This window comes from Tarenaya hassleriana, unplaced genomic scaffold, assembly GCF_000463585.1.
Source record: "Tarenaya hassleriana unplaced genomic scaffold, ASM46358v1 Cleome35, whole genome shotgun sequence".
In the NCBI taxonomy this organism is placed as follows: Eukaryota; Viridiplantae; Streptophyta; class Magnoliopsida; order Brassicales; family Cleomaceae; genus Tarenaya; species Tarenaya hassleriana.
The window spans coordinates 202,360-211,728 of record NW_010966617.1 but is presented as its reverse complement, the minus strand read 5'-3'; positions in this window follow the sequence as shown (position 1 = coordinate 211,728).

Here is a 9,369-nt window from a genome sequence, read left to right as displayed (position 1 = left end):
AACTGTTACTGATTCAGATATGATGGAGAAAACATTATCCACATTTCATGGATCGAACGTGCTCCTGCAACAAAAATATTCGTAAATGGGAAATATTTGGTTCCTGACCATGAACCAATTGTAATGGAGAAATATCATTGTAACTTGTTGGTCTGATTCGTATAAGTTGTGATGCATGTAGAACAACATGTCCCCAGACCCCTATAGGGAGTTTAGATTTTATAAGCATAGGTCTCGCAATCCATTGGATTCGTTTTATAAATGATTCAGCTAGACCATTTTGAGTGTGAACATAAGCTACAAGATGTTCCACTTTTATTCCAACCGACCGCAAACCATTGGATTCGTTTTATAAATGATTCAGCTAGACCATTTTGAGTGTGAACATAAGCTACAAGATGTTCCACTTTTATTCCAACCGACATACAATAAGTTATAAATGATTGGGACGTAAACTCACCAGCATTATCGAGTCGAATTGTTTTTATTGGATAGTCAGGAAAATGTGCTCGTAATCATATTATTTGTGCAAGTAACCTTGCAAAAGCTAAATTACGAGATGATAACAAACACACATGTGACCATCTAGTTGATGCATCGATCAGAACCATAAAATATCGAAATGGTCCACATGGTGGATGAATTGGGCCACATATATCACCATGAATTCGTTCCAAAAATGTTAACGATTCATTTCTTATCTTTGTTGGTGAGGGCCTTATTATCAACTTTCCTTTGGAACATGCAGTACAAGAGAATTCGTGGGATTGAAAAATCTTCTGGTTTTTCAATACATAACCACATGAATTCTTAATAATTTTTCGCATCATTGTTGAACCAGGATGACCTAAACTGTCATGCCAAACCTTAAATATATCTGTAAACTTCTGGTTTACAATGTCAGTAAATTTTAAATTTACTGTATTATATGATTCACTCATTCTCATAGTTATATAATATAATCCAAATGAGAACGCGTGTAGTTTTTCTAACATATATCTTTTGCCCATCATAGTTGAGGTAATGCAAAGATATTCAATATTTCTTTCACTCATAGTCTCAATATGATATCCATTTGAACGAATATCCTTAAAACTTAACAAATTTCTTTGAGACTTAGAAGAAAATAATGCATTTTCGATCATGAGTTTTGTGTCATTTGACATAATAAAACTTGCTCTTCCAGAGCCCTCAATTATTTGTGCACATCCTGATATAGTATTGACATGTGCTCGATCATTTCTCAAATTCAAGAAATATTTCTTATCTTTAAGAATAGTGTGCATTGTCGCACTATCTATAAGACATATATCCTCAACTTGGAGCTCAGAATGATATTTATCTATGATCTAGAGAGAAGAAAAATAAAATAAAATAAAAATAATATAATGCATAAGTATATTTAGAAAAAACATTAAAAATAAAACATAGTTCATAACAATAATAAAAACTTAAGATAAATTTTATATTTCATAAATATTCTTATCAATTCTGATTATTTCCATCTTCAGGATTGATAAGGAAATTAGCTGCATCCATATGTATCAGATCATCAAGACCTTCGGTGAAATCACTGGAACCGTCAGCAATGAAATTTATTTCAATGTTTTTCTCTTTGGTCTTCAAGGATTCTTGATAAAGATTAACAAAATGTTTGGGAGTGCGACAGGTCCGCGACCAATGACCCTTCATCCCGCATCGGTGGCATATACTTTCCTTTGCCCTTTTATTCATTCCACCATCATAGCTTTCTTGGGTTTTATCCCTCTTATTATAGTTGTTTCGGCCACCAGAAAAATAACCTATTGCTCTCCCTCGTCCACGTCCACGTCCATAGCTTCGAATATTTGGATGTGCAGTATATATTCCAATTAGTCCACCACAACGCACAAAAATGGGACCCCAACGAAGGATGGGAATTTATGTTGGATATGAATCTCCATCTATAATCAAATATATTGAACCAACGATTGGAGATTTATTTACTGCAAGATTTGCAGATTGCCATTTTGACGAATCATTATTCCCAACATTAAGAGGGAATAATAAACAACAAGAAAATGAGATATCATGGAATGAATTATCATTAAAAGGTTTAGATCCTCGAACAAAAGATTGTGAACTAGAAGTTCAAAGGATAATTCATTTGCAAAGTATTGCAAATCAACTGCCAGATGCATTTACTGACCACAAAAGAGTAACAAAATCTCATATTCCAGCTGTAAATGCTCCTATTAGAATTAATGTATATGAAGAGCAACCTACGATTGCTAGTGAGTCTAAGGCACGCCTGAAGCGTGGTAGACCAATTGGTTCCAAAGATAAAAATCCTCGAAAAAGAAAAGGAGCAAACAATTATGATAATAACGAGGATATTTCTCCAGAAGAGACCGTTGACATAGTTAATAATGAAGAGAATCAGGTACCTACAATTAATGATAATGAAGAGATCTCGATTAACTACGTCACTACGGAAAAACGATGGGACCGAAACGATACAATTGTCGACAATATTTTCGTATATAATATAGCGCGCGATATCATAAACGAAAATGAGGATCATGAACCTACCTCTATAGAAGAGTGTAGAAATAGAAAGGATTGGCCAAAATGGAAAGAGACAATCAAGTCTGAATTAGAGTCATTTAAAAAACGAGATGTCTTTGGACCTGTAGTCCAAACACCGAAAGGCATTAAACCAGTAGGTTATAAGTGGGTATTTATAAGGAAAAGAAATGAACAAAATAAATTATCAGGTATAAAGCACGACTTATTGAACAAGGTTTTACCCAAATGCCCGGTATTGATTATGAAGAGACATATTCTCCTGTGGTGGATGCAATAACATTTCGATATTTAATATGTCTGGCAGTACATGAAAGACTTGAAATGCGCCTCATGGATGTAGTCACAGCCTATTTGTATGGATCATTAAATCATAATATTTATATGAAAATCCCTGAAGGATTTAAAGTGCCTGAAGCACATATTGATAATTCCCGAAAAATTTATTCAGTAAAGTTAAACAAAGCGTTGTATGGATTGAAACAACCAGGACGAATGTGGAATAATCGTTTGAGTGAATTTTTAACCAAAGAAGGTTATAATAATGATCCTATATGTCCATGCGTGTTCATAAAAACCATAGGATCTAAATTCGTCATAATTTCTGTTTATGTAGATGATTTAAATATCATCGGTTCTCTGAAGAGTTATTACAAGTTGTGCAATGTTTAAAAAAAGAGTTTGAAATGAAAGACCTTGGAAAAATAAAATATTGTTTAGGTCTTCAAATTGAACATCTAACAGATGGAGTTTTCTTATATCAATCTACTTATTTGGAAAAAGTACTTAAAAGATTTTATATGGATAAAGCTCATCCATTAAGTACTCTCATGGTAGTAAGGCCATTAGATGTTAATAAAGATGTGTTTAGACCTCGTGATGAAAATGAAGAACTACTTGGCCCCGAAGTGCCATATCTTAGTGCTATTGGAGCATTAATGTATCTTGCTAATAATACACGTCCTGATATATCTTTTGCCATAAGTTTGTTAGCAAGATATAGTTCTTCACCAACTCGAAGATATTGGAATGGTGTGAAACATGTATTTAGATATCTTCGAGGGACCATGGATATGGATTTATATTACTCCAACATGACCAAATCAGATTTAATTGGTTATGCAGATGCAGGATATTTATCAGATCCGCATAAAGTCCGATCTCAATCAGGATATGTATTCACTTATGGTGGAACTGCAATTTCATGGCGTTTTACAAAGCAAAATTTTATTGCAACTTCAACTAATCACGCAGAAATATTGGCGATTTATGAGGCAAGTCGAGAATGTGTTTGGTTAAGATCGTTATCTCATCATATTCGGGGATCATGTGGACTTTCAACCGATAAAGATATTTCTACAATCTTATTTGAAGATAATACTACATGTATAGCGCAATTAAAGAATGGCTACATCAAAGGTGACAAAACGAAACATATCTCGCCAAAGTTCTTCTTCACTCATGATCTTCAAGAAAAAGGTGAAATAAGTATTCATCAAATTAATTCAAGTGAGAATCCAGCAGATTTGTTCACTAAGTCTCTACCCAGATCGACATTTGAAAAGATGGTACGCATGATTGGGATGCGGCATTTAAGAGATATAAAATGATGTTATTTCCACGGGGAGAAAAAGATATGTACCGCACTCTTTTTTCCTTCACCAAGTTTTGTCCCACTGGGTTTTCTTGGTAAGGTTTTTAACGAGGCGGTATCAAAACATATCTTTTGGTCAATAGACATTCAAGGGGGAGTGTTAAGAAACTTACAAAATAATGAATGTCTATATTTACTCTTCTTGTAACATTTTTGTTATTTAATTCATAAAATGTTGTTTCACATTTTTGTAAACCTATAAATAGGCATGTGTAAACTATTTTCAAAACACACCAAAAACAAGAGAAATGAATAACAAAGAATAAAGATTCTCCCTCTTCATATATCTTTTTGTATTGTTAGTTTTATTATTTTTAAAATAAATATAATTTTTTATGGGGTATTTATTAAATTTGGTTAAAATATGATAAAATTTATGAAGAAATTATAACATTTTAATCACACCTATGGGGCACATCTCCACGTGGGTCCGTCCATATTGATGATCTTTAGTCAGACTTTTGATAAGTTTGAAAAATTTTGTGTTGATGGTATTTTGTAAGACTTTTGATAACTTTATGTAGAGAATTTATTTTATAATAATATTTTGTTTTTAAGATTTCAATTTTATAGTAGAAAGTTAAAAAAAAATGTTCGATTGTAAAAATATTCCAGGTTCATAAACAGGTTCAATTATATAAATATGTCTGATATGAACTTGATATACAAAACCGGATGATGTGGCAAATAATATTGAAGTGATATTTCTAATGATGTGACATACTTTAATGACGAATTTACGCCATCTGTGTTTATTATTTGATTTGGGGACAATTATAGAATTCATGATTTAATCTGTCAAATTAAAAAATCATGTATTTATATGGCATATTTTATAAAATTCTGAGATTTTTCCTATACATTAACGTAAAGAAAGGTTGTTTATCGTTTTGTATTCAAACTCTGGTCAGATTTCATATCCATTTTCGAGTTTAATCACCACGAAAATATTATTTAAAAAATTAACACCGATGACATGTTTTTGTCGTTAGAAAATCCGTAAAATATTATTAAGTGGGTCCATTCGTCATGGCAGCCGTGGATATTAGGTAACGTGATTTAAATCAGTAATGAATATTCGTGTCATAATACACCTGCCCCAGCATTTCAGCATTTCTTGTGTGTGTAAAAATATATATATTTGTCTTTTCTCTATTTTTCTTTTGCAGTCATAATTCATCATTTTTACGCAAATTAGGATTTGTTATATAATTTTTTTAATATATCAGGAAAATAGTTTCCTTTTGTGTTGTCCCTGCTGGAAAAATGTAATCATATTATTTTTTTTTTATAAGAAATGTAATGCATATTATTGTTTATACATCACAATTTTGATGGGAAGATTAATAACTAAAAAAATTTAAAAGTGTCAAATTTCAGAGATATATATACACACACATACATAGCTTTTAATATATAGTATTTAAAAGCTAAAATAAATAGATTAAAGCTGTAAAAGAATCATGATTTTTTTTTTGTTTCGTTGTGCAGTCCGAAACCGGATTTTAGGTTGTCTTGTTGTGTGTGTGTGTGTGTTTGGTTTTTCATATGATCAAACCCTGAATCTCATCATTCATCATTCATCATTTCTTCATTACTATTTATTTGCGTTAATGAATTATCCGAATGATGTCATAATGACGCCAAATATCAATTTTGGTTGAACAAAAATATAATATAAGACCATTAATCAACTACTACAAATTCCATTATAAGCAAAGAATATTATCTCTCTTTAAACAAATGTTTTGTCGCATTATTTTTTAGACGTCATCGCTCTTATCACTGTTATAACTTTTGTGATCATTTGTCTATCCAAAAGCGTTGGATTATGATGATAAATTTGATAAATTCGGATATCTATTCGATAAAAAGATCGATCATTAATTACAGTAATTATTTGGAAAATAAAACGCCCGAATCATTCATTTCTCAAACTCCCATCATGAACATATATATGTATATACATGTATGACACATTATGTATATTTATTATCTAAACTTTAGATGATGCTAAAGAAATCGTAGTATTGGCAGAGATATGTATAAAGAGAGGTAAAAGATTACTCGTTGATCTTCTTTGTAGTCTCTTTACATGTGTCCGGAGCTGCCTTTAATTACCAAAATACCCACGTTTTTTTTTACAAAAACTCAAAACGGTGGGCAAAAAACGAGGGTATTTTGGAGATAAAAGAGGGAAAAATAACAAAAGGTTTTAGTTATGGAGGGGATCTGGGCAACTGGGAATCTTTCTTTTGGAATTTTCAAAGACACTTTTTGCGGTTTTTAGAGCGAAAGATCTTCCTCTGAGATACATCTTCTGAATCTGAAGCAGTTCTTGTTCATCTTCCTTGACCGTGGGAAGAGCATTTTCGTAATTTCGCGTCTGGTTTTCCTGAAGTTCCCGAACTACCCCTGCCCTGAAGAGCCAAATCTGAAACAGGCACACCATCAACAGCACCGCCGCGAACGTCGCCAGAATCCTCTGACAGCCGCCGGAAAACTTCAACATCAGCATCACACAGAGAAAGAAAGTGAATCTATGAGAAAAAAGAAGACGGGGACAGAGAAGAAGAGCTTGATGAGGAAGATGAACTCATCACTCTGTTATATTTCGGATATGAAGCCCCATCTCCCTCTCTCTCTCTCTCCGTGGGTCTGTGTTGGTTTTAATGAAGGAGAAGTTGACGGATATATTGGGTAATCTGAGAGAGAAACTCTCTGTCACTGTTTTGTGGGTTGATATAAAAATTTAATGACGTTATGGAGAGTTTCTTCAACTTGACCTGGAATGATGATGATGATGATGATGATGATGATGATGATGATGATGATGATGATGATGTACTCGTAGATTCAAAACATTATTGAATTATTGTTGTCATTCTATTACTGCTCCGCAATTATTATTTCCGTTCTTTTTCTACGTCTTGGACTACATGTAACCACTCCCCTTAATTATTTTAATTTAAACATGTATTTACTATCAATTGTCGACAACTTTTTGTACATTCGAAGCCTACACACGATTATGCTAGTCCAGAATCTAGACCATGGCGTACGTGTATGTGTATATATATACACATATACATACACACACACACATACACACATATATATATATATATATATATATATATATATCATCTCATAACTTTTTTTTGTTGTTGTGAAGTGTCATTAGTTTATCGTTATTGTAGATTGCTTCAAATCAACCATTATTAACAATTTCGACACGTGGAATCTTTAATCGACTCCTAACGCATTTTGATGGGATGAGTAACACCGTTACATAGACGTTAACTTAATACCATTAATTCATGCCTTGGAATAACGGGTATATTTTAGTACCAATTTATGGTCTTAAATGCTAACCAATATTCTTAATCTTATAATATATCCCAAGAACACATCATACGTGACAAATTAGAGTGAGGATCATAATAAAGGTTTTGTTAATTACTCCAAAATGTTTAATGTTTGGAGCAAATGGGTTAATTAAAAAAGCTTCCACTCAAATTTATTTTAAATTGGTCCCAAAACAATTAAATTATTTTGTTATATTTTTCCCATTTGGTTTGTTATATTTTTTTTTTGTTTCTTATATCCTTTTAGTAGTTATGTACTTATCCTACAAATACAAACCCTATAAATAATTCAATATATAAAAACAAAGATGATTATTTCAAACGGAAAATAATCAAATATACAGATAATGAGCAGCGGGAGGTCATCGGCAATTAATTTCGATTTCACTCCCCTTAACAAATTATACACTAGCTCGAAAGTAAATAATTTATAACATTCTAGTCGAAATATATTATGAAAATATTTGTATCGAAATTTTAAAACAGTCCAACCTCAAATCATGTATTATTATTATGATTGAGTTTACACAAAATATTTGGAAATCTATTTAGAGAATTCGTTATGTATATAAACTATTTATGACATTTGCATTTGTCGATACTATATGTATTTTCAGTCGATAAATCAGGACGTAAACAATGTCGGGGAAACACTAAACATCTCGAACACCGATGTCGACAATCAATATTCTTGTACATATATACATTCGATGGAATTTTGGTATGCGTATGATATAGTAATTATTATAAAACACATGAAATAACCATAGCTGCAGCACGGAAATTTATAAATAAAAAAAATAAAATTTGCTTATAGTACACTCAATGGTGCGGTTTCCTAGTTTAATTTAAATCGTGGTTTTGGACCAAGTTGTACCCAGCGATGTAAAACGGGTTAATTCGGTTCGGTTCGGCTCAACCCAAATCGATTTGACTCGTCTCAGGTCGTCCGAGTTTATGAGTCGGTTTATTAATTCAAATAAAAATATAAAATATAATAATAAATAGTAAAAATATTTTAAAATAAAAATATTAGAAAACGATAAATCTTTTAAAATTAATATAAAAAAATCTTGGTTTGTGAACCAACTCGTTCGATCCTTTTTTTTTTTTTTACTCGAATTTTTTGAATTTAGATAAAAAAATATGGACTAATTCGCGGGTAATACTCATTTATATATATATATATATCACTGATTGTACCCTTATTCTGCGATATTCTCTTTTTATTCCCGGTTAGTTGATATTTTGGTCCAAATTCGGAAATATATACATGTATATGTAAATTTGGTGTACATGTATATGTATAATGGGGTTAAAACTAAGTGGTCCAAAAATGTCTGCAAGAAAAAGATTATAATCATAGCTCAAGACGTGCACAGGTAATATCCCATATCTGTAGCGTTGGTAATTAGATATATGAAATTATTACCCGATGTAAGATATTTCTTTATTCTAATGTATTATTATTACCCATCCAAACAAATATATACAATATATATATATGCCATTGATGTCGGTGATAAAATGCTAAGGAAAGCAACGGGTGGGAAGTTGCAACATTAATTATATATCACGCGATATATATATATATAGCTAAGATAAATAATCAAATTTTTACTTGTATAACGTCTCGTCAACCATTTTTAAACTATTTTTTTTTTGCATCGATATAAAGTGATAGTGATAGATAAAAATATGTCTGTCTTTATATATATATATATATATATATATATATATATATATATATATATATATATATATATATATAGAAAAAGTATA